Below are 25077 nucleotides of genomic sequence, written 5' to 3'. Positions count from 1 at the left end.
AGGTCTTGGAGTTATTAAAGACATTGAAGTCAAGCTTGCTGTGAAGACCGAAGCTTCTCCAATGTTCTTCAAATCACGTTCAGTTCCCTACTCAATGCGACAGAAAATTGAGCAGAAACTAGAACGACTTGAAAACGTTCAGGTAATTAAGAAAGCTGATTATGCAGAGTGGGCAGCTCCAATAGACCCAGTAGTGAAGGATGGTGGGTCTATCAGAATATGTGGTGATTATAAAATCATCATTAATCCTTTCCTGGAAGTGCATTAGTACCTGCTACTGAAAATTGAGGACATGTTCGCTGCTCTAAATGAAGGTGAATTATTCACAATGTTCGACCTATCACAGGCATTTTTGCAAATGCAGCTGAGTGAAGATTACAGGAAGTATACAACCATCAGCACACCTCAGCTGATGAATCAGTACTCCTCCATGTTGAATATCACTTGGAAGAAGCACAGAGGGTGGCAAGGGTGCAGAATGTGCTCTGGGAGGGGGACTTCAATGCTCATCACCAAGAGTGGCTCAGTAGCACCACTACTGACTGAGCTGGCTGATTCCTAAATGACATAGCTGCTAGACTGGGTCAGCGGAAGGTGGGGAAAGAACCAACAAGAGGGAAAAACATACTTGACCTCATCCTCACCAACCTGCCTGCCGCAGATGCATCTGTCCATGACAGTATCGGTAGGAGTGACAAACGCGCAGTCACTGTGGAGAAGAAGTCCCGCCTTCCCATTGAGGATACCCTCCATCATGTTGTGTGGCACTACCACCGTGCTAAATGGGATAGATTTTTGAACGGATCTAGCAACTCAAGACTAGGCATCCATGAGGCGCTGTGGGCCATCAGCAGCAGCAGAATTGTACTCAAACACAATCTGTAACCTCATGGCCTGGAATATCCTCCACTCTACCACATTACCATCAAGCCAGGGGATCAACCCTGGTTCAATGAAGAGTGCAGGAGGGCATGCCAGGAGCATCACCAGGCATACCTAAAAATGAGGTGTCAACTTGGTGAAGCTATAACACAGGACTACTTGCGTGCCAGATGACATAAGCAGCAAGTGATAGACGGTGATAAGTGATCCTACAGTCAACGGGTCAGATCTAAGCTCTGCAGTCCTGCCACATCCAGTCATGAATGGTGGTGGACAATTAAACAACTCACTGGAGGAGAAAGCTCCACAAATATCCCCACCCCCAATGATGTAAGAACCCAGCACATCAGTGCAAAAGATAAGGCTGAAGCATTTGCTACAATCTTCAGCCAGAAGTGCCGAATGGATAATCCATCTCGGCCTCCTCTGGAGGTCCCCAGCATCACAGATGCCAGTCTTCAGCCAATTTGATTCACTCCACGTGATATCAAGAAACGGCTGAAGGCACTGGATACTGCAAAGGCTATGGGCTCTGACAATATTCCGGCAATAGTACTGAAGACTTGTGCTTCAGAACATGTTGCGCCCCTAGCCAAGCTGTTCCAGTACAGCTATAACATTGGCATCTACCCAACTATGTGGAAAATTGCCAGGTATGGCCTGTACACAAAAAGCAGGACAAATCCAACCCAGCCAATTACCGCCCCATCAGTCTACTCTCGATCATCTGTAAACTAATGGAAGGAGTCACCAACAAGCACTTGCTTAGCAATAACCTGCTCACTGGTGCCCAGTTTGGGTTCCGCCAGGGCCACTCAGCTCCTGACAACATTACAGCCTTGGTTCGAACATGGACAAAAGAGCTGAACTCCTGAGGTGAGGTGAGAGTGATTGGCCTTGACATCCGAATCCTCTCTTCCTTGACCTCTGCAGATCCAGCTTCACAGGCTGAGGTGGGTGCCACTGCCACAAAGCAGGACCCTGAAAGCAGGCTGGGGCTCTCCATGTCTCGGCCCTCCAGGCGACGCCCGCCAAAGTCATCACAGGCAGGGCATCACAGTCAGCAGGCTGACTCCACCTCTGCTGTGGATGTCCGGGGAGCACCAAGACGTAGCGGCAGGCATTAGGAAAGTTCGGTAAAAGTAGTTCCATAGCCTGGCCACGGGTGTTGATCACTTGTATATACTGTTCGCTATTGTCAATAAACTCCTAAGAATGTCACCTTGCCTGTGGATCCTTGTTCTGATGAGCAGTGTCCTTGTCACTCAGATGTGAAACCTTTCAGCACAAGATAAAAGGCAGGTGTCTCTGTCCAGGGCCTCTTCCCTGTGCTCTGTGCGGCCTTCAGACCATAGTGATGGTCCAGCCTCACACTCCCTGGAAACATTACTGATGCCTGCACCTCGGCAGTGCTGGTCATTGCTGCCAGAATGTAGTGGGCAGGCGCCACAGAGTTTTCTCATTCTCTCTGTGTGCTCTCAGCACCTTTAATATGGGGCTGGCCCCCATCACACCAGCATCTGCGACCAGTGATGCTGTGCACCAGCTCCTGAAAGGTTGAGGTGCTGAAGGCGGACACAGCATCAGATGTGTTTAAAATTCCATGGCTGCGTCTCTGAGATGGCCCTGACCAAGGAGCACAAGTGAGCTACCCTCGACCAGAGAGGAGTCAGACATTCTCAGAGGCTATGTGAAGATCTATGGAGTGTCCTCACCGCATGTTGTCATCATCCTCCTGCGATTGAGCAACTATTAGGGCCTCCATTGCATCTCCATGACAGGGGCATTCCCACAGAGGGTATTGGCGCTGCCATAAGCCAGACTGGAGTCAAGCATTGACAACTGCGATGTGAGGATCTACGGGGACACCTCACTGCATGTTGTCATCATCCTCCACAAATTTGGCAGCTATGAGGGCCTCCTGAGTGCGCCTGCCTCGTCTGGCCAGTGCGAGAGCCTCAGCCCTGTCGTTATCACCACCGAGGACCCCCTCACCCTCTGCGGACTGTATTGCAGGGCTCCACCAGACTGGTCCAGGCACCGGAACCGCATCTTCAGCATCCCGATGGTCTGCTCCACCAAGTTGCGAGCTGCTGCATGAGCCTCATTATAGCGTCGCTCTGCTGCAGTCTGAGGCCACCACGTGGGTGTCATCAACCACGATCTCTGCGGGTAGCCATTGCCCCCAAGGAGCCTCTGTGGACCCTGGAGTTCTGCAGGGATCTGCGAGCGACTCAGGAACACAGTCCCTGGAAACCGTGCGCACACCTGCAGGATGTATTTCTGATGGTCGCACACCAGCTGCACGTTCAGTGAGTGGAAGCCCTTGCGGTTGATGAAGTCCACCGAGTGTAGTGATGGAGACCTGAACGCCACATGAGTACAGTCAATCGCACCCCAGACACACCCCACCTCAGCAGTCACCTCCGAGGCTGGCCAGCACTTGCCCCCAGACACCCCCGTCCTCAGCAGTTGCCTCCGGGGCCAGGGATCAGTTTCCCCACTCCCCGGCATCCTTGAGGCCAGTAAACAACAGGCGAGCTGTGGAGAACGCTGCTGCTCACTCACCTCAGTTCCCCCAAAGTGAAGGCCGCCAAGTGCACATCGCCTGCGTGCTGTTGTGAAATGCATCGGTGTGCTTTCCCTCCGATGTGGACGGATGATACAGTGGGGTTCCAAGAGCCTGGCAGGATGGCCTTTTAATTATATGCTAATGTATTACAATTAGCTCCCCACCGACCAATGGCAGGAAACGCGGCCCGTCATCAACGGGCTGAGCGGAAGATTGCGACTTGCCTTCACGCCATTGTGAAGCAGGTCCCGCCATATTTTCCACACACGCTACTTCTCATGCTCGCCGCCAACGGGCTCTGAAAATTCTGCCCTAAGTGACCAGACAACCATGGGAGATGGAATTTAATGTAGGGAAGCATAATGCTATCCACTTAAGTCTGAGGAAGACAAATTGGAATATGTTTTTAATGGTGAGAGACAAAGAGGTGCAGACAAAAAAAGGAATTTTCCATGTCCAGGAACATCAATCACTAAAGGTTCATGCATTGGTACAATAAGTAATCAAAAAGACTAATGGAATGTTGACTTGTATCCCAAGAGAACTACGATTCACAAAGGAGGAAATGCTGCTTCAGTTGTAAATAACTTCAGATTAATCTGCAGTGTTGTGTTTGGGCACCAAACCTCTGGAAATATATATTATCCTTGGAAGGAGTACAATGCAGATTTGCTAGAATATTACCAAGGCTGAAAGAGCTAAGTTATGAAGAGAAGTTGTTTCAGTTGCTTTTTATTTCCTTGTGTTTAGAACGCTGACTGTGTGCTCAAAATGGAAAAGGGATTTGATTGGGCAGATACAGAGAAACATTTTCCTCTCGAGCAAGAGGTCATCTTAAAATTCGAGCTAGGCCATTTACGAATGAAGAAGGAGCATTTTTCTCTCACACAAAGGATAGTGAAAATAGATTTTTGTTGAGTATTATTATCATGGCATATAGGACATAGGTAGATAAATGGGGCTGAGGTACTGATCAGGCATGAGAAGTTCTTAAGTTCCATGAGAATGTCAGAGGAGTGGAATAGGCATCCCAGTGGCCTAGGTAAAGAATGCAACTTATTAGTATGGCTCATGTTCAGATCCCATAAAACCGATGAAATTAAGAGACGCCTGTGAGAAAATAACACCCATATTGCCGTTATATCAGGGTTCTAACATCCATAGTTCAACCTTTGTGTAGTATAAAGGACATGTTGATCTGTAGGGCAAATGATAATGGGGCACTGACACCGGGCAGCCGTGCGTGAGGTACTGTAGGGGGCAGGCAGGCAGCCCTGAGGGGAGATGTGCCTTCCCTGTGACTCACTATATACAAACTGTAAATATTGTAAATAAACTAGTTTCTAAGTAGGTACCCTGATACGCCTATGGCTCTTCCTTGCTAGAATCCTGGCCTAGCATATTCTACAACACTTTGCGTGCCTTAATAAGCCATTCAAGGATCATATTTGCGGCAAATGGAATAAGTGGACGGTTGACAGGGAAAAAGTTTCATAAAGAATGGAAAAACTCACACTGCACTGCCTAATGTTTTGTGTGGTTTCATTATCAAATCGTGGGATGCTATTAGTACACAAAGTGTCATCAGATTGGTTCAAAAATTGCAGAATATCCAATTTAATGTGTGGAGAGGAAGATGATTTGTTGTGGAGGGATAATTTTGAAAGAGAAAGAACAAAATTTGATTCAGAGTGGGATGCCTTAGCCAAAATGACTCAGAATGAATTCGATGGACTCTGAGTCAGATGCCAAAGACAATGAATTTGCCGATTTTAAAATGCTTTGATTGTGGTTAGGTACCTTTGTGCAATTAGTTTATTCAATAAACCGTGTCACATTAATTTAATATGAAATACTGGTGTTATTTTCTTCACATTTCAAAATGGCAACTACCCACACCCACACCGGTGGTTCACATTTTATACTTGACATATAAGTTAACTCCGCTTTTTGGAAGGATTTTTGAAGACTTCAAAGGTCAGCTTATATGCCGCAATCTATGGCAATAGTGACATTTGAAGGTGTCAGGGCATTTAACACTTATCTGAATGTTCCAGACTCCTTAGCAGGCTTCCCACAATGGTCACAAACTATCAAACCTGGTAAGCTTTATAGTGTTTTGAAATTCCACATGAACACACAAAACCAGTTTAGGGAAGGAAATTCGAATTTCCTATGACACTCACAATGGTGATCCTGACTCCAGAAGAGCATGTGCAGGATTTGCACTCAAGGGGCCGAATAATATGGGGTGATGCTCACCACGGCCGCCTGGAAACCATGTTGGCGTGGAGCCGACACACTCCATTTCAACCAGCTCCACAGCCATAAAGTGCTGCGGGGCTGAATAACGAGGGCCGAGTGGGACTTCCGCCCCACATTGCGGCAGATGTCCCGCCCTCTAGAGCTGCTGGGCAGTGCCAGGAAGGCGTCAGTGGCCGCTGCCAGGACTACTGGTGAAGAGAGGACACCAAGACCTTGGATCCCCAGAGCAGGTAAGACCAGGGTCTTGGGCCGGGTGGGTTTGGGTAGGTTAGGGAGAGGGGCAGTGCTGGGGGAGTGGTAGGGGGTGGGTTTAAGGGAGGGAGTGGGTAGGAAGGGGGGTTCCAACCTAAAGGGGACCGCCCCGTGATCGGCAAAGGGTAGCCCCTGCAGAGCGAACCCTGCCTGCCTCCTTACTATTGAACAACTTAACCTGAAAAATAAGACTTCCCACACCCAACCTGCTGCCCACAGCAAATGTTTCATGGCGTGGGCAGCGTATTATCAGGGTCAACTGATTTGCTAACAAGCCTAATTGGCCCTTAATTGTTTATTTAAATATGGCGGTGGCTTGCCCATTTTGGTGCCTGCCCGTCCACTCCCACCCCCGTATTATGGGGTGATCTCGGGGATGGGTGGGAAGGTGGTGGTTTGGGCGCCCAACCCATTTCACATGCCCCCTCCTCCCCCGCCCCTCCCCCCTCCCCCCCACCCACGGTAAACAGGCCCGCCAGGGGCATGTAAAGTTCAGCCCAAGACCTTCATAACCCACAAAAAGGCCACACAAAAATAGCACAGGCTGGGAAGACACTTCAAACTGGAATTTGCAGCCAAAACTCCAAACATTTTCTCAGCTCTGAAGAACGGTCATACGGACTTGAAACGTTAACTCTGTTTCTGTCTCCACAGATGCTGCCAGGCCTGCTGAGATTTTCCAGCGTTGTCTGTTTTCATTGCTATATCTTTTTACTTTCCTGACCGAATTCCCTCCTCCATTGGGATAGATCTCATGGGGCGAAAGGTAAAAGCCATTCTTCGTCAGAATTAGGGCTAAATGGTCTCCCGAATTTCGATAAATTAAAGTCAAAATATTCAAGTTAGTTTGTTGGATTCCTAAACTTTATTCGCTTTGTGCGCATTTTTTTCTTAATAAATTTTCCATCAAATTAATGAAATTCTGTGCAGAGGACAACATTTTTTATGTCAATTCCATGTTGCTGTTTTGTTTTCTAGATACAGTTATACTAATGAGGGGTGATAATGGGCTGCATCGACATGGAAAATGAGTGCTAACGGTCACAGTATTGTCCAATTAGACCCCCTCTTCATTATTCTCCTAAGGATTGAAATCCTAACAGCAACTGGCAAGATTTATTTTTCCGCAACTTTCAGAGAGGAAAAACACCACACGTCAAACTAAATCAAAGCAAAAGAGTGAAAGCCAAGTAATACCTTCAAAGAGGCAATGCAGCATCAAAACTGTCAACAACTCAAAAACACCCCTGAAAATAGGCTTGCAACTTAATGTAGTCATTGAGAAAGTTCAATGGGACACATCCTTCCTGTAACCTGAGCTGTAGGTATATTCCACATCCAACCAGTTTTATAGCATGCAAACAATCCACAGAAGCCTGCTTTCTGATGAGAGCAAGTCCAAAAATATCTGGAGGGGTACATGAGTATTGAAAGTAGGGTATATATTTTCAGGTGGGACCTGTGTTGCTGTGCTCTCTTAGAAAATAAAAGCAAAATACTGTGGATGCTGGAAACCTGAAACAAAAACAAAATTACCTGGAAAAACTCAGCAGGTCTGACAGCATCTGCGGAGAGGAATACAGTTGACTTTTTGAGTCCGAATGACTCTGATGAAGAGTCATATGGACTCGAAACGTTAACTGTATTCCTCTCCGCAGATGCTGTCAGACCTGCTGAGTTTTTCCAGGTATTTTTGTTTTTCTCTCTTAGAAAATGTTCATTTTGATACTTTGAGATCTAAAGTTAACAGTGTTGAGATCTAAATTTAACAGTGTTGCACCCATTTTATGCTATGAAAGTGGACACAGAGCAACAATCAATTTAGCAGAGCAGAGGCCCCATAGCCAATCTGCTAAATTAGTTGGGGCATTTTTCAAAGTGGCCCAAGCAGCTGCCTGCAATGAGGCCAGGCCTAATAGCAATATTAAAAATGAGTCATCTGCAGTCATTTCAGACCTGAATTTTTAAATTGCTTTGCTCTAGTTGGAGCACATCGCAAGGCCTGTCTAGCATTTCTTCATCTTGAGTAGCCTAACCAACAGGCCTTAAAAAGACCACAGGAGGACACTCAAAAATCTGAAAATTCTTGCGTTTTGTACAGTGGGAAGAACCAGAAGTGTATGTTTGTTTGCTCACCTAGATCCACAAACACACCTGTGGGCTTTTGTCAGCCCACCCTTGCTTTCACTCCTTTCCCAGTTGCCTCTACAACATTTCCCTCCAGTCCTCTGTTGGGGTGAACTTGGAAAGGCCAAAAGATGAGCTGCCTCGGGACATGTGACCTGCAACTTGCCTACGTTATTCTGCTAAGGTTCAAGGTTGACTGTTGAGACATTGGGGGAGATTTTCTCTGCATTGCACTAAGTGCAGAAGTGGGCGTGAAAAATGGTCTTCTACCCGCCCGCCACATTGACAGGTTTTTGCGCCATATCATCCGCTTCCCACTGCGTTAATTATGCATGCACAAGAAAAACACTTGTTCGCAGGTGGGCAGCCTCTGATTCGTGTGCCCCGCTGTGAGCTCACCGCTTCCTCACTCCAGACACTATATTTAAACGACACCCGAGCGCAGCTTTGTCAATGTCTGCAGCCCAAGACTGCCACAGTTGAGAGAGATGGCCCCAAAAGGGAAGAAGACGGCAGCCTCTAAGATTAGTGATGGCTCACTGGAATGCTTTATTCGATGCAGCCGAGGCCCGCGTGATGTCCTTTACCCCCATAATGGCCAAAGGATGTCCACCAACATCACTACTCTGGCTTGGGAGGCGGTGGCAGCGGTGGTCAGTGCTAATGCTGCACAGAAAAGGTCAGCCATCCAGTGCAGAAAGAGGATGACAATCTCATCCATTCTCAACTGACACTTACAAGCCCATCACACTTTTACAGGGATATCACACACTACCAACTCAAGGGACATTAGCACTCATTCTCTCACAAACACCCTCACATCGCCATCTGGGCTCATCTCCGCTGGAGCTTGCATCCTCATCCCGCCCATGGCTCCACTCACCATCCACACATGCTAGACATCCCTAACATCTGCCCTGGCATGTGTCCTGCTCACACTCTCCATCTGTCTTTATGCGGGACAAGATCGCACACAACTGCAGGCAGAGATCCTAGACCATGGATAGAGTGCCGTAACTAGAGGTCCTCACTGCCTTCGAGAACAGAACCATTGAGCCTGCTGGAGAGGACATGGGCTGTGCCTGTGATGATGGTGAGGTTGGTGGCAAACACCCATGTGAAGGTCTTGCACCAGATCACCCCTCAGACGAGACTGTGAGTGCATTGTTCTGTTTTATAGCTGCCTGCCATGTACTAATTATCTCTCTTTTCTTTCAGAGGCATCTCTGCCAATTGCCCGAGGCTCACAACCAGCCAGTCTCTCAAATCGAGCCCCAACAACATCTCAGATGAAGAACCGGAAGACAGCACCATTGAAGACCCATCACAGCACTCACCCACACCCTCCGCCTGCCCAGAAACACGCACCTCGGTGGCACCTAGTTCTAGAGCAGCCTTGGGGTAACAATCTGGTGAGCACAGCACATAATCTAGTCCACAGTAGGTGGAGGCAGGGGCTTCTGAGCTGGCCGGCACTCAGAGGACTGATGGAGACCAGGATTCTGCTGAGTCCGTGTCAGACGATGAGCCTCCTGACTCGGTCCTAAATCAGGTGGTGGAGCTGCAGCGACAATCACGGGAACATCAGGAAGGGTTGTCTGCTACATTCCTCAGATTGCAACAGGAGTCCGTCTGTGTTCAGTCTCAGGTGATAGTGCCGGCATGCCAACGCATAGAGGTCAACACTGGTAGGTTGGTGGCCGCCATGAAGGCCTTGGTGTGCAGGTCATTGGTCCTGCACTGCTGCAGGAGCTGCACTCCATCGCTGTAGCTATTGGTGGCATCCATCAGTGGCTACGTGAGAGCGGGGTGGGCACCTCAATCTCACTCCAGCTTACCTTCTCTCAAGGAGTCAGCCAGGGGCCTTCGGGCACCCTTTGGGAGGAGGATTAGCAATTGGACATCCCGGAGCCATGCACCCAGGTGATTTCGGGTCTGTCTGGCCAATCCCAATCCCTTCTTCCTGTAACTCCAATCAACTCCAGCTCCACAGGATGAGGAGGGTGCACCTGTCCCACAGCATGACACCCAAAGCAGGCTTTAGGTCTCGGCCTGCCAAAGTCATCACAGACAACAGGACATAACAGTTGGCAGGCTGCCTCCACCTCTGCTGCAGATTTCAGGGAAGAACCCAGACATAGGTGCAGGATTAGGAAGATCAGGAAAATTTAGGAGCACAACGGTGGCACAGGTGTTCACAACGTGTATATAACATTCACAAATGTAAGTAGCATCACACTCATTTCACATTTCCTCTCGTGTATGCCTCCTTTTTATGATTGGCTGCGTTGCTTTCAATCAGGGGTGATACCGTGGCGCCTACCCCCACTGATCAGAGATGTCGCTATCATGGGCCTCTCGCCTATGTAGTGTGCTTCCAGATCACCACAGTGTGTGCCCCTTTTTCAGGTCATTCTTAACATCAGTGATGCCTCAACCTTAATGTTAAGTGTGCTTGTGGAAGGAACCTTGTTCACATGCTTTGCAGGGTCATGTCATGTTCATTCTTTTTTTTCATTCATTCACCGGATATGGGCTTTGCTGGCTGGGCCAGAATTTATTGCCCATCCCTAGTTGCCCTTGAGAAGGTGGTGATGAGCTGCTTCTTGAACCGCTGCAGTCCATGTGATGTAGGTACATCCACAGTGTTGTTAGGAAGGGAGTTCCAGGATTCTGACCCAGCGACAGTGAAGGATTGGTGATATATTTCCAAGTCAGGATAGTGAATGACTTGGAGGGGTACTTCCAGGTGGTGGTGTTCCCATCTATCTGCTGCCCTTTTCTTTCTAGATGATAGTGGTTGTGGGTTTGGAAGGTGTTGTCTGAGGAGCCTTGGTGAATTCCTGCAGTGCATCTTGTAGATGGTACACACTGCTGCTACTGTGCATTGGTGGTGGAGGGAATGAATGTTTGTGGATGTGGTGCCAATCAAGCGGGCTGCTTTGTCCTGGACGGTGTCCAGCTTCTTGAGTGTTGTGCGGGCTGCACTCATCGAGGCAAATGGGGAGTATTCCATCACACTCCTGACTTGTGTCTTATAGATGGCGGACAGGCTTTGGGGAGTCAGAGATGAGTTACTCGTTGCAGAATTACGAGCCTCTGACCTGCTCTTACAGCCATAATACTTATATGGCTAGGCCAGTTCAGTTTCTGGTCAATGGTAACCCCCAGGATGTTGATACTGGGGAATTCAGTGATGGTAATGCCATTGAACATCAAGGGGAGATGGTTAGATTCTCTCTTGTTGGAGATGGTCATTACCTGGCACTTGTGTGATGTGAATGTCACTTGCCACTTGTCTGGATATTGTCCAGGTCTTGCTGCATTTGGACATGGACTGCTTAAGTATCTGAGGAAATGCGAATGGTGCTGAACATTGTGCAGCCATCAGCGAACATCCCCACTACTGACCTTATGATGGAAGGAAGGTCATTGATGAAGCAGCTGAAGATGGTTGGGCCTAGGACACTACCCTGAGGAACTCCTGCAGTGATGTCCTGGAACTGAGATGACTGACCTCCAATAACCACAACCATGGGCTGAATTTTCCCTTTGGTGTGCGGGACGAGCGTCCCGATGTCACCACGTGCAATCGCAATATTTCGCTGGGTGGGTGCGCGATGATGTCTGATGCCTGCCCGCCATTAATTAACGGGCCAGATAAGGCTTTTGAGGCGCCAGTCGACGCCAATTTTTCGGTGCCCATGTGATCTTCAGCTCAGCGCACGGACGCAATGGGCAAGCGGGTAGTACACATATATAATAACCTCATCCACAGGCGGGATAAGAGGGCTCACTGGGGTCGCAAGTGTGCACAGTCAAGCATTTACTTCTGAAAGTTTTTGAAACTTGCCTGTATGATCTGCAGTACTTCAAAACGCATACCAGCTGCTTTTTCTGGACTCTTAACCTTCAGGTCAGCACTCTGCAGGGAGGAATCTTTTCTGGGCCTGCAGGTATCAGGAAGCCTTCCCTTAGTCTGGGAATGGGAGCTGAACTGTCCACTGGAAGCAACTCCTCTGAGGAGGAAGGGAGGGCTAGAAGGGGGAGGAGGCCAGGAGTGCATATTCAGCCTAGTGGAGCCACCTTTGGGAGGACAGGCACAGGAACAAGGGGCGCAGGGCTAAGAGGTACTCCAAGGCAGAAGGGGCCGCAGAAGATGCCACTATCCTGCTGCCAGGGTTTACAGGCGGCGAAGCAGCTACCTTAATATGTCTGAGGTGCAGTGCTGAAGGAGACTCCATCTCTGAAGGGAGACAGTCAACTATATCTGTCAGATGATAGGCCCTGAGATCTCCCCTAACTGTGTGGGTGGACACCCCATGCCAGTGGCTCTGAAGGTCACAACTGCCCTCAACTTCTATGCCTCTGGCTCCTTCCAGGGCTCGGTGGGTGATCCTTGCGGTGTCTCCCAATCAGCTGTCCACACTTGTGACAAGCAGGTTACAGACGCTCTATTCAGGCATGCATTGATCTTCATCCACTACCGCTGCGACCAGGCCAGCCAGACAGAGCGAGCCAGAGGCTTTGTGGCCATTGCTGGCTTCCCCCATGTCCAGGGTGCAATCGACTGCACACATGTGGCCATCAAGGCACCAACAGGTGAGCCCGGTGCCTTTGTCAACAGGAAGGGCTTCCACTCCATGAACGTGCAGATAGTGTGTGATCACAGGATGCAGATTCTACAAGTCTGTGTAAGGTACCCAGGCAGCTCCCATGATGCCTACATCCTCAGACACTCCCAGGTGCCGGGGCTCTTCAGCGCTCCAGCCCGACTGGATGGATGGCTGCTGGGTGACAAGGGCTATTCCCTCAGAAGGTGGCTCATGACACCTCTTCGCCATCCAAGAACAGAAGCTGAGCAGCTTTACAATAGTTGCCACACCTCCACAAGGGCTGTGGTGGAGAGAACCATCAGTCTTCTCAAGATGCGCCTCCGATGCCTGGACCACTCCAGTACCCCCCAGGTCATGTGTCGCTGATAGTGGTTGCATGCTGCACTCTCCACAATCTTGTGCTGGAAAGGGGGGACGCAGTGGATGATGAAGACGTAGACGCAGCGGCTGCGGCTGCACACGATGAATCCAGCAGTGAGTCCGAGGATGAGCACACACAGGGAAATGCAGAGGGGGTAGACGCTGACCCGGGCATACTCCAGAGAGGCAGGAACACACGGGAGGCTTTAATCCAGCAAACCTTCAGCTAGCACACCACAGATGGACCTCCAGGACAAGCCTGGGCTGTCGGCTCAATACTCAACAGCTCAGTGCAAAATCTGCCAGGTTAGGAACGGTCACTAAGGCCCTTATTAATAAAGCTGAATGTCCAACCAAGCATTCATTACAGTTTTGGAAACCATACACATGCAGAAGGAAAGGGGCACCCTCAGCCATGGTGACATATCTGAATTTATTCTGTTGAGCAAACTAACTTATTCCAAAAAAAAGAGAATAGTGTTAACAAACAAAACAAATCATAAGGACCTCATCTCAGGCCAACACAAAAGCACCAGTGAAAACCGGTGGTGTGCCTAAGATGCCTTATGTTTTTGTTTCCGGGTGCAACGCCTTGGTGCTGCCCCATCGCTCAGAGTGGCGTCTGAGACAGCCTGCTGACTCTGCTGTCCTGTTGGCCTCGATGACCTTGGTGGTTGTTCTCTGGCCCGTGGAGCCTGTGCTGGCCCCACCTGTGAGGGAGCTGCCAGTTCCACAGCTGGCATCTTCCCAGTCGTCGCAGCCTCACCGGATGTTACGCTTACTGGGTGAGGGACGGAGGAGCTGCCGCCCTCATCCGGAGCGCCCTGAGAGGTGCCCGCAGAGACGCCAGGCAGCTGCTGTGCTGATGTGATGTTGCTTCGGACCTCGCTGCTCACCGTGGATGGATGGGCACTGAGCTGGTAAAGTTGATGCCCAAACCATCTCCCACACTGGCACTGACCAGCTGAGGTCAATGCCGATGTGAGGGCTTGCTGGTCCGAGCGCATCCCCAGGAAGCCCTGACGGGTCTCCTGGAGGAGCCTCTCCATGAGAGTCGCCATTCTCTCCATGGAGGATGCACGGCGCTCAGACATGTGGCTCATTGCATCAGCGATCATCCACGTAGACTCCTCCACCACAGAGACCAAGCTAAGCACAGTCTCATGTATCTCCACCAGATGCTCTCGCACACCCGGTCGTATTTCCTGCATTTGCTGCGTCACGGACGACTCCAGAGGCACACCATCAGGCACCGACTGAGCATGTGCCTGGTCCTCTGCAGTGCTCCGACTGCTGGCGCCATAGGCACTCTCTGTCTCTGTCAGCTCCTTCAGCGACTGTGAAGTGCCCTCACCGCTGTGCCCCGGGACACTAGGCGATGTTCTAATTCTCACCGAGGTGCTGGTATCTGCACTGGTGCCTGCCTGGCTGAGATGGTGTGACGCTGGTGAGACTTCAAGGCCCTCAGGTGTGAGAGGGGGCCTCTGCTGCTCCTCCTCCCGGCCCTGCTCCGTTGATGCTGAAAGGAAGAACAAGGACAGTGGATCAGTTAACGTGGAGACAATGTCAAGGTCCATCCCTGTCCCCCGGATCATTTTGCGCTCATCCTTCCATAACCAATGGTCAAGCCATGTTGCAAAATTAAAACAATTAACATTCAGCAGTGCTATCGCTGTTGGGAGAACAATGCTGGCCTCACTATTGGGCATAAATACCTGGCCCCAGCCTCACCGACACCAATGGACCTTAGCGCATGGCGTCTCTCCAGATCCAGGGCTTCTTGTTCAAAGCAGCTAAGAATGGCGATCTGCGCCTGGCCACCGCCAGTCCTCACACACTCTGCCGCGTTATGAGCATTCATCTCCTGAAAATGAGAGACGAGCATTGATTAGTGAAAATTGTACATGGACTCTCTTCGCGCACAGCCCACCCCAACCAGAGTGGGACATTGCAGGGCTCCAGTGCCTCCTCACCCCGATGCTGCCAAACACTCACACAAAGATGCTGGGCCTGCTCCACACCCCCCCAACCCCCTCCTTGGACACATGCTGCCTACACCACATTCGGCACCACATGGTATATCCTTCCATAGCAAGGAGGCACAAGCACGTGGAATGCAGAGGGCAGCAGATGGTTCATTGCCACACCACCTTGAAGCTCCCCTCCCAGCATCTCATCACCTTGACTTGGACATGTCCTGCAGTTCAACACAGCGCCTGGGTGCAGCTCCTCCAGGTTGCCCCCAAACCAGTCATGTGGGACTCAGTGTAACACATGCTGCAGGGGCAATACACATCTCTTCATCACCCTCTCAGGCTGGCCTCAGCATGGGCAATATCTGCTGACCCACCCAGCAAAGGACAAATGCTGTCAATGATTCAATGCAGTCACTACACAGACTTGGGGGTGCGGGGGGGGCAGCAGTGGGGAAAGCCTACTTGCTGGGTTAAGTGACCAATGCCAGCATGGTACCCACCCTTCCTGAGCGCAACAAATAATTGAAGCACTTGCAACACAGGATCCAGGTGCACTGCACCATGTCGCGGGAGCTCACCACCTCTGCCCCCTCCTCCCAGGCATGTTTCGTCATGTGGGGGGACCTCCTCCTCCCGTCCTGGGGAACAAGCACCTCCCGCCGTGCTGCCACCTGCTCAAGGAGGGCAGCAAGGCAGTCAGCTGAGAAACGAGGGGCACACTGGCCCCCCTGCCTTACCCTCCGGCCTGGCCTGTCCCGCTGCGCTACCCTCCAGCCTCGCCTGCTCCACTGGCCTACCCTCCAGACTGGCCTGATCACCAGAAGCCCTCTGGTGAGCCCTTCCACTTGCCATTGTGAGCAGCATTGCAAAGGCTGCCAGCGCTCCTGATAAACAGGCCCCCAGGTCGCCATTGGACCCAATACACAATGCACCCATATTCCTTTGTGCTGTGTTAGATTGAGGCAGTGGTTTTCTCCTATCTCGTCTGCATTCTTCAAAGGTGAAGGTGTAGTGTACAAGGCGAGATATGTTTACTTGTGGAGAAGGGTCATAAATCGTGCAATTCATGTGTTCTCTACCATCTGCTAGGGTTTTCATGCTATGGGCCCATACTTGGAGCTCGTGTGTGCTGCTGGCTGCCAGCTGCTCTTCCAACTTTCCGAGTGGACATCTGCTAAGCTCACCAAGAAGTGGGAGCACCTTGCCACCTCGAGGTGCCGAAGCTCTGCTCCTGTCAGCCATATTATCGTCCTGGTGCTCAATCCTAAAACCTTGATCATTTCTCAACCTGTAATTGTCTGTATTGCAGCCACAAGGCTCTCATCACAATATTAGGATGCAGTCCAACCCGTCACCTAAACACTTGCCGAGACGAGTGATGCTAATTGCAAATGTTGATTTCTGGCGGTCAATAGAGCTTTTGAGCATGCTCTGTGTAATAAACTTGAAGTGCAGGACTAGTTTATTGTAAGGAACAGTGAACTTTATTTACAGACTCCAGATGAGGCTACATGCTTATTCCAAGATCAAGGCTAAAAAGCTCTGTCCCTAAGATTCCCCGCACTTAGGGCTGATTCATCTATACAGCCGCATGATCCCCATAATAGTAAGAAATGGTTTAACTTACAATCATTGCATTCCTCCCCCTTTAGTTTTGTTTTACCCTCTTATTTACAAAATCATCTTATATATAGTTCATGCCATTATATATTTAGTCTTTGAGGAGGTTTTACGATTTGGGTAGAGTGACGCAACTCTAGGTTTTTCCATTGGATTGGCTCGCACAGGAACTGCAGCATCAGGGACATCCTTAGACAATGGCAATTCAGAATTATTTACTTCAACAGAGGCATCTGGTATGTCTATTCTTTGTCAATCGGGCACCTCAGGGGTCGAAGTTTCGATTTAGATTTCAGGTGGATTAACTGGTTGTTGAACTGTTTCTCGACTTCTGAGGTGATCCATGTGTTTCCTAACAATCCTGTTTTCCACTTTGACTTGATAATATAAAGGTCTTGTGTCAGAGATGATTGTACCAGGGACCCATCTCGATCCAGTTGAAATATTTTGTACAAAAACTGCCTCTTCCATAGTAGAGTCTCGACCTTTACTGTGAACATAAATGATTCACTTTCTGACTAACCTGATTTCTTTCCATCTTCCCCTCTAAATGAGGGAAGGCTGGACTCAATCTTGTTTGAAGTTGGCGCTTCATTAACAATTCTGAAGGTGTTAAACCACTGATTGCATGAGGAGTTCTGCAATAGCTGAACAGAAATTTTGAAATTTGTGTTTGCAATGTTCTCTCTTGTTGTAGGGTGGCTGAACTGTGCTATTAATGATAGAGTTGATCAGCAGACACTTCTTGGGTGGAAACATTAAGTTTATTTACAATATACTCAGCAGGGACTACATGTGTGCTTTCAACTCCAACTCCATCTCTGCACTGACTGCTGAGGTTGCCCAAACTACTCTCCTATTGGTCACTGCAGATCATGTGACCTTCCTAACAAACATTATTCTTTAAGGTACATTACACACTAAATAAAACCATAATGATTACATTTCTCCCCCATTAAGTCAGCTATACATATTATATTTACAAGTATGTATTTTTCAAGACAACATAATTTTTACACTGGGTAAGGAATTTACAAGTTCAGTCTTTCAGGTGGAACATTGCAGCTCCACAACTTCAGACTCTTTGTCAGGAACCTACTTTACTGGAGTTGCCTGAACATCGGGTGCTTTGGTGGGCACTTGCAGTTATGTATCCTCAACTCTTACAGGAACATCAGACATGTCAGTCCTGGATTGAATATCCTCAACAGGAAACACAGACCCAATCATGATCACTGGTGGAACCAAATCTTGGTGATTTGTCTCTCTCTTCCTTAAATGACCCACATGCTTATGGATGTTCCAGCCTTCCACCTCCACCCGCTAAGACAGAGGTCCAGTCACCACACTTGTTTTACCTGGTAACCACTTTGGTCCTTCCCCAAAGTTTTTCACGTATACCGGCTCTCACGGTAAATTTCCTTTCGCCACTATGCTAGTCGTGTCTAGTTTTCTGGATTCCCTGACTCCTTTCCACCTTCCCCTCTAAATTCCGCATTATTAAGCTCAATCTTGTCCTGAGATGGCGTTTCAACAATAACTCTGCAGGTATGACACCTATTGTTGTGTGAGGGGTAGTCCTGTAATGAAAAAGAAGGCGTGCTAGCCTGGTTGCTAAGGAATCGCCAGTTAGATTTTTCATACCTGCTTTGAACATTTGAACCGACCTTTTGGCCAGTCCATTTGAGGAAGGGTGGTACGATGCAACTTTCACATGAGTTATACCGTTGAGGCTGATAAACCATTGAAACTCAGCACTCGTAAATGCTGTCCTATTAATGGAAATGTCTACTTCTGGTAGTCCACGAATGGCAAAACTCTAACGTAGTTTCTCAATTGTAGTGGCCAACGTTGGTGACTTCACCTTATATACGTCTAACCATTTTGAATGGGCATTAGCAATTGAGCAGAAACATTGTTCCCAGAAAAGGTCCAACGTAGTCATTGTGTAACCGCACCCAGGGTCTACCTGGCCACTCCCATGGGTGTAATGGAGCTGTCACTGGCAACTTTTGCAGTTGCTGACATTGCACACAGTGCTTTACTAAACTATCTATTTCGCCATCCATTCCAGGTCACCATAGGTAGCTGCGCGCTATGGTCTTCATTCGGGAAATTCCTGGATGGGCATTGTGTAGTTCAATTAAAAGTGGTTCCCTTCCCTTTGGAGTAACTATTGCTCATGCTCCCTACAATAAGATGCCATCCTGGCTGGTTATTTCATGTCTTCTTTTGATGTACAGTTTCATTTCATCAGATACGGGCTCCTGTGACCAACCATGTAGCACTTGTTCTCGTACCTGAGTTAGGACTGGGTCCCAACTTGTCCAGCCTCTGATGTGTTGAGCACATACTGGCAAGGCACCTAAGAAATTTAACAGTAAAACAAGGTCCTGTGGAACTGGGACATGCTCATCATTTTCTTGCAAAGGCAAATGACTAAGGGCATTGGTGTTTACGATTTGATTGCCAGGCCTATGTACAAAAGTGTATCCGTATGCAGCCAGAATTAAAGTTGTATTCTTGCTGATGCTATGGGTGGTATAGCCTTGTCCTCCCTAAGCAATCCTAGCAATGGTTTGTGGTCTGAAACGATTGTAAAATGACGGCCATGGACGTACTAGTGAAATTTCTTGACACCAAAGATGATGGACAGGCATTCTTTTCCTATCTGTGAGTATCCCTTTTCCGCTGCAGTAAGCATTCGTGATACGTAACCGATTAGTCATTCCGTACCGTCGTCCATCTGTTGAGAGAGCACTGCTCCCACTCCGTATGGAGATGCGTCACATTTCAGCACCAAATCTTTCGTTTGGTCGCAATGCACTAATAGATTGGACAAGTGCAACAATTGTTTCACGTTTATGAAAGCTTCTGTCTGGGGCGCCTCTCAAGACCAATGTTGGTTCTTTTTGAGTAGAGAATGCAGGGGGCCAGCACTGTAGACAAATTGTATAAGAACCCCATAATAGTTGATCATTCCTAGGAATGATTTGAGCTCGGAGATGTTCTTTGTTGCAGATGCCTCTCTTATGGCTCTCACTTTCTCCTCAACTGGGTGGAGGCCCTGTGAATTTACCCGATGACCCAAATAGATTACCTCCCTTGCTTGGAATGTGTACTTTTCTTTTTTTAAACGCTCTCCAGCTTGCAAGAAATATTTTAAGACTTCTTCTAAGTTTGCCAAATGCTCTTTTTCAGTGAATCCTGTCACCAATACATTGTCTAAATAGACTACAACCTGAGGCAGACCGTGCAGCAAGCTTTCCATTACTCCCTGAAAAATGGTGCAAGCAGAGGAGACACCGAAAGGCAATTGTGTATATTGGTACAACCCTTTGTGGGTATTAATTGTGATAAATTCCTGGGAGGCATTATCCAACTCTAGTTGTTGATAAGCATGACTAATGCCAAGCTTTGTGTACTTTGTCCCTCCTGCCAGCTTGGCATACAGGTCTTCAATTTTTGGAATGGGGTGCCTGTCTAGCTTGGCTACTTCGTTAACTATCAGTTTGTAGTCTCCACAAATTCGGACGCTTTGGTGGGGTTTAAGGATGGGGACTATGGGTGCTGCCCAGTCTGAGAACTGAACAGTTTCTCCAATCTGTTCAGTCCAATGTCGACTTTTTCTCGCAAGGCACATAGCACTGGTCTTGCCTTCATGTAGCGAGGGATTGCTTCCTGATCCACATCAATCTTGGCCTGCAGGCCCTGGATTTTCCCCAGTTCATCCTTAAAGACAGTAGCGTACTTTCTAAGTAGCTCTGGTAGCCCGCTTGCTCTCAACTGGAAAATTTCAGCCCATTCTATCTTAATCTCCTTTAACCAATTTCACCCCAGGAGGCTTGGTCCTTCACCTGCTACCACCATCAAGGGTAGCATTGCCGATTGGCTTCCATAATGGGCAGTTACTCTGCTTATACCTTTTACTGAATGTCTTCATCCACATATATTTTTAGCTTGGCATCTGTTTCTTCTAAACTTAATTGATGTTAATCATTATTCAAATACCTGAACGTATGTACTCCAATTACTGAAGTGGAAGTTCCCATGTCCACTTCTATTCTAACAGGTTTGCCATTTACTTTCATGCTGACAAATATTGGTTCTGTCTTTCCAACTTTCAGATTAAACAGTGAGTAAATGTCTGAATTTGTTGTTTTAGGCTCTTCTACATTGGGTTTCTTCTTTTGTTTACAAGCCTGTTTGAATCTTTCCTTGCACTGCCTCATCATATGTCCATTTCTTTGACAATAGTAGCATTCGATTTTTTTAAGCTGTTAATCGCTAAAAGGCAGATTGTTTCCACCTCTATTAAAATTATTCTTTGATTTCGCTGCTAAGTTATTTTTCTTTATTCTTTGGCTAACAGGGGCTGTTCCCCGCTTCTTGGCAGAGTTTTGCTTTTTCATGCCTCTTTCGGCGGAAGTTTCCCACCCAATGTGGAGGACGGTGCCATTTTGCGTACCCTGTATTGCTTTTGAATCTCTTACTGCACTTTCCATGGCCAACGTTATCTCTAGCACCTTTTTGAAATCCAGATTCACTTTGGACAATATTCTTTTCTGAATAGAGTCCTCTTTCTCGCGACATACTAAACTATCTCTGAACAAGTCGTTCAGAGTCGTACCGAACTCTCATTGTTCCATTAACTGCTTCAAATTTGCCGCATAGCACGCAATTGTCTCACCCGTGGCTCTATTTCACGAATTAAACTGAACCTCTGCATCTTGACTGAGGGCTTTGCTTGAAAATGCCCCTTCAATGACCCTTCACGAGGTGCATCAATTCATCAAAATTCTTCGAATCTGGGGCACTGGATGCCATCAAACTTTGAATTAGACTGTAGATTTTGCTCACATAAGAACAAGAGGATCACTCATCTCTTCTCTTCCCTTGTAATCTTGTTCACTTGAAAAAAGAACGAGGCATTCTATGTATTGAGAACAATCGTCTGTGGCAGTTTCAAAAGGATCAATTCCCCCACATTGTGGCATTTTGAGAGGGGATAACTTGTTCAATTCTAATGGAGCTTGCTACTTACAATCACTGGGCGAGGTACTGTGCTGATTTCTTTATAATTTGATTTCTTCTGTTCAATCCTGTTTTATCCTCATTGCTAATTTGTTGTAGGATGGCCAAGTTGTGCTGTTGATGATAGAATTGAGCAGAAGACACTTCTTGAGTGGAAACATTAAGTTTATTTACAATATAATCAACAGCAACTATATGTGTACTTTCAACTCCAACTCCATTTCTACACTTACTGCTGAGGTTGCCCGAGCTACTCTCCTATTGGTTGCCACAGATCATGTGATCTTCCGAACAAGTATTATTCTTAAAGATACATTACATACTAAATAAAACCATAACTATTACACCTCTGATAGTTCTTCATGCCTGTTTTAAATGTTTGTTCTGCACTTTCTGCTAACCCGTTGGACAAGGGATGATATAGTGCTGTTCTGAAGTATTTAATCCCATTTAGGTTCACCAATCTTTGGAATTCAGTGCTAGTGAAAGCCATGCCATTATCTGACACAATAACTTCAGGTAAACCATGAGCACTGAAACTCTGATGCAGTTTTTCGATTGTTGTAGATGAAGTAGGTGACCTCACTTCAAATACAATCTTCACTAAACAATCCTAACAGTGGTTTGTGATCCGACACTATGGTGAAGTGTCGACCGTGCAAATATTGATGGAACTTCTTTACTCCAAATATGATAGATAAGCCCTCTTTTTCAATTTGTGAGTAACCTTTCTCGGCTGCAGAAAGGGTTTCGGATACATATCCTATCGGTTTTTCAGATCCATCCTTCATCTTGTGTGACAATACTGCTCCCACTCCGTAGGGAGGTGCATCACAAGTGAATATCAATTCCTTAGACGGGTCATAGTGCACTAGCAGACACGACGAGTGTAAAAGCTCCTTAACTCTTGTGAAGGCTTCCTCTTGCTGTGCCTTCCAGAACAATCTGTGGTTCTTCTTCAATAATAAGTACTAAGGGGCTAACACTATAGATAGATTAGGCAAAAATGGACCGTAATAGTTTACCATGCCCAAAAAACACCCTGGTAGGACAGGGTGCTTCCTTGATTGCCTTGACTTTCTCCTCTAATGGATGCAACCCTTGAGCATTCAATCGATGACCCAGATACATAACTTTCTTTGCTTGGAAAGTGCGCTTTTCTTTTTTTAAATGAACGCCATTCTTCAGAACTTCATCCAGGTTTGCCTCATGTTCTGCTTCTATGGATCCCGTGAATAGGACAGCGTCCAGGTACACTATAACTTGGAGAAGTCCTTGTAGTAGTCCTTCCATGGTTCTTTGGAAAATCGCACAGGCAGCTGACACACTGAAGGGCAGGCGTCTATATTGGCACAGGCCCTTGTGCCTGTTGTCCAGCTTGAGCTGTTGATACACATGACTCATGTCCAGTTTAGTGTAGGATCTTCCTCCTGCAAGTTTAGCATACAGATCTTCAATCTTTGGGTTGGGTATTTGTCTAATTTCGCAGCCTTGTTTACCGTTAATTTATAATCCCTGCAGATGCGAATGGTTTGGTCTGGTTTTAGCACAGGGGCTATGGGTGCTGCCCATTTTGAAAATTGGACTGGCTGTATTATTCCTAACTTCTCCAAATGACATCATTACACACCTACCTTTTCTTTTAGAGTGTAAGACACAGGTCTTGCCTTAAAAAACTATGGTGTTGCTTCAGGGTCCATGTATATTTTAGCTTGTAGACCTTTGATTTTCCCCAACTCATCTCGGAACACTCTGTCATATTTTTTCAGCAACTCTGGAATTCCTCCTGTCCTGCCCTGAAAAGTTTCTGACCAGTTTAGTTTAATTTCTTTCAACCAATCACTGCCCAGAAGGCTAGTGCCTTCTCCTGTTATCATATTATTCACAGCTGAGCTGTCTGTTGCCTGTAGTAAACAGGTACAGAGGTGATGCCTTTCATCTGTATTGCTTCTCCTGCATATGTTTATAACTGAGCAGCAGTTTGTCCTAAACTCAATGGCTGGGTACCTTCTCTGAGATATTTAAAGGTGAATCTCCCATCACTGTGGTCAATGCTCCTGTGTCAGCCTCCATGATCAGAAGCTTTCCATTTACTTGAAGTGTAACAGTGATTGGTTCAGATTTCCTGGTCTTCAGACTGTGTAGGGAATAAATATCAGTCTTGGTAACTTCTGACTCACCTATATTGTGCACTTCATTTAACGTGACCTGATGTCTGAATGCCTGCCTTGACCTAGTCATGCACTGTTTAACAACATGCCCTTTTTTGTGGCAGTAGTGGCTTTCAGCCTCTTTAAATCTACAAGACTTCAAGTGCATGATTTCCCTCACAAAGGTAACACTTTAACTTATGGGTTACAGGTGAGCTGCTTCCAGCATTTCCTTTTATTTTTCTGGTGGTAGGGACTGTGTCCTGCTTTGCGGTAGCCTCCCTGATCTTTTTGCCACACCAGGCGGCAGGTTCCTGCCATAACTGCAGAACGGCGCCATGTTGTATAGTCTGCAGAGCCTTCGAGTCCCTCTCAGCACTCTCCATTGCGCTATCTCCATGGCGTGCTTCAGATCTATCTCAGCTTCCACAAGCAAACGGTGCTGAATGGTGTAGTTGTTTATGCCACAAACCAAACGATCTCGCTACACGTCATTTAAAGTATCACTTAAGTCACAGTGCTCCATTAACTGTTTTAACTTCATGATGTACATTGCAATCAACTCACTGGGGGCTCTTACTCAAGAGTTAAACTTGAATGTTTGCATGATCATTGAGGTTTTAGGCTGAAAATGTCCTTTCATGAGGTTGACTAGCTCGGTGAAGGATCTGGAATTTGACGCGTTTGGAGCCATCAAGCTACGGATTAGGTTATATGTTTTGCTCCCACAGATACTTAGGAGAATTGCCTTCTGCTTCTCCTCCACCGTTATTTCGTTAGCTACAAAGTAGAAACCTAATCGCTCAATGTATTGACTCCAGTCCTTGACGGATAAGTCGTATGGGTCAATTCTGCCGAAGAGAGACATTGCTGGTGAGTATACTTCCTTTCTTTCTTCCCTTAAAATATCGGAATACTCAGTCACGAGGTGAGGTGCTGCGTCGGTGCTATTTATCCTCGTTGCCAGTTGTGATAAACTTGGAATGCAGGGCTAGTTTCTTGTTAGAAACAGTGAACCTTATTTACAGACTCCAGATGAGGCTACATGTTTGTTCCGCGACCAAGGCTAAAAAGCTGTGCCCCTAAGATTCCCCACGCTTAGGGCAGATTTGTCTGATTTGACTCAAGAAAGTCTGGTTAAATTGGCTCCTTTTAAGACATAAATACATATGGACTGGGAAAAGGTATCCACGAGGGAAGGAATCGTTTTTAAATTAGCCTTG

The sequence above is a fragment of the Cetorhinus maximus genome, chromosome 5 (genome assembly GCF_964194155.1).
Source record: "Cetorhinus maximus chromosome 5, sCetMax3.hap1.1, whole genome shotgun sequence".
Lineage (NCBI taxonomy): Eukaryota > Metazoa > Chordata > Chondrichthyes > Lamniformes > Cetorhinidae > Cetorhinus > Cetorhinus maximus.
This window is presented reverse-complemented; position numbering follows the sequence as displayed.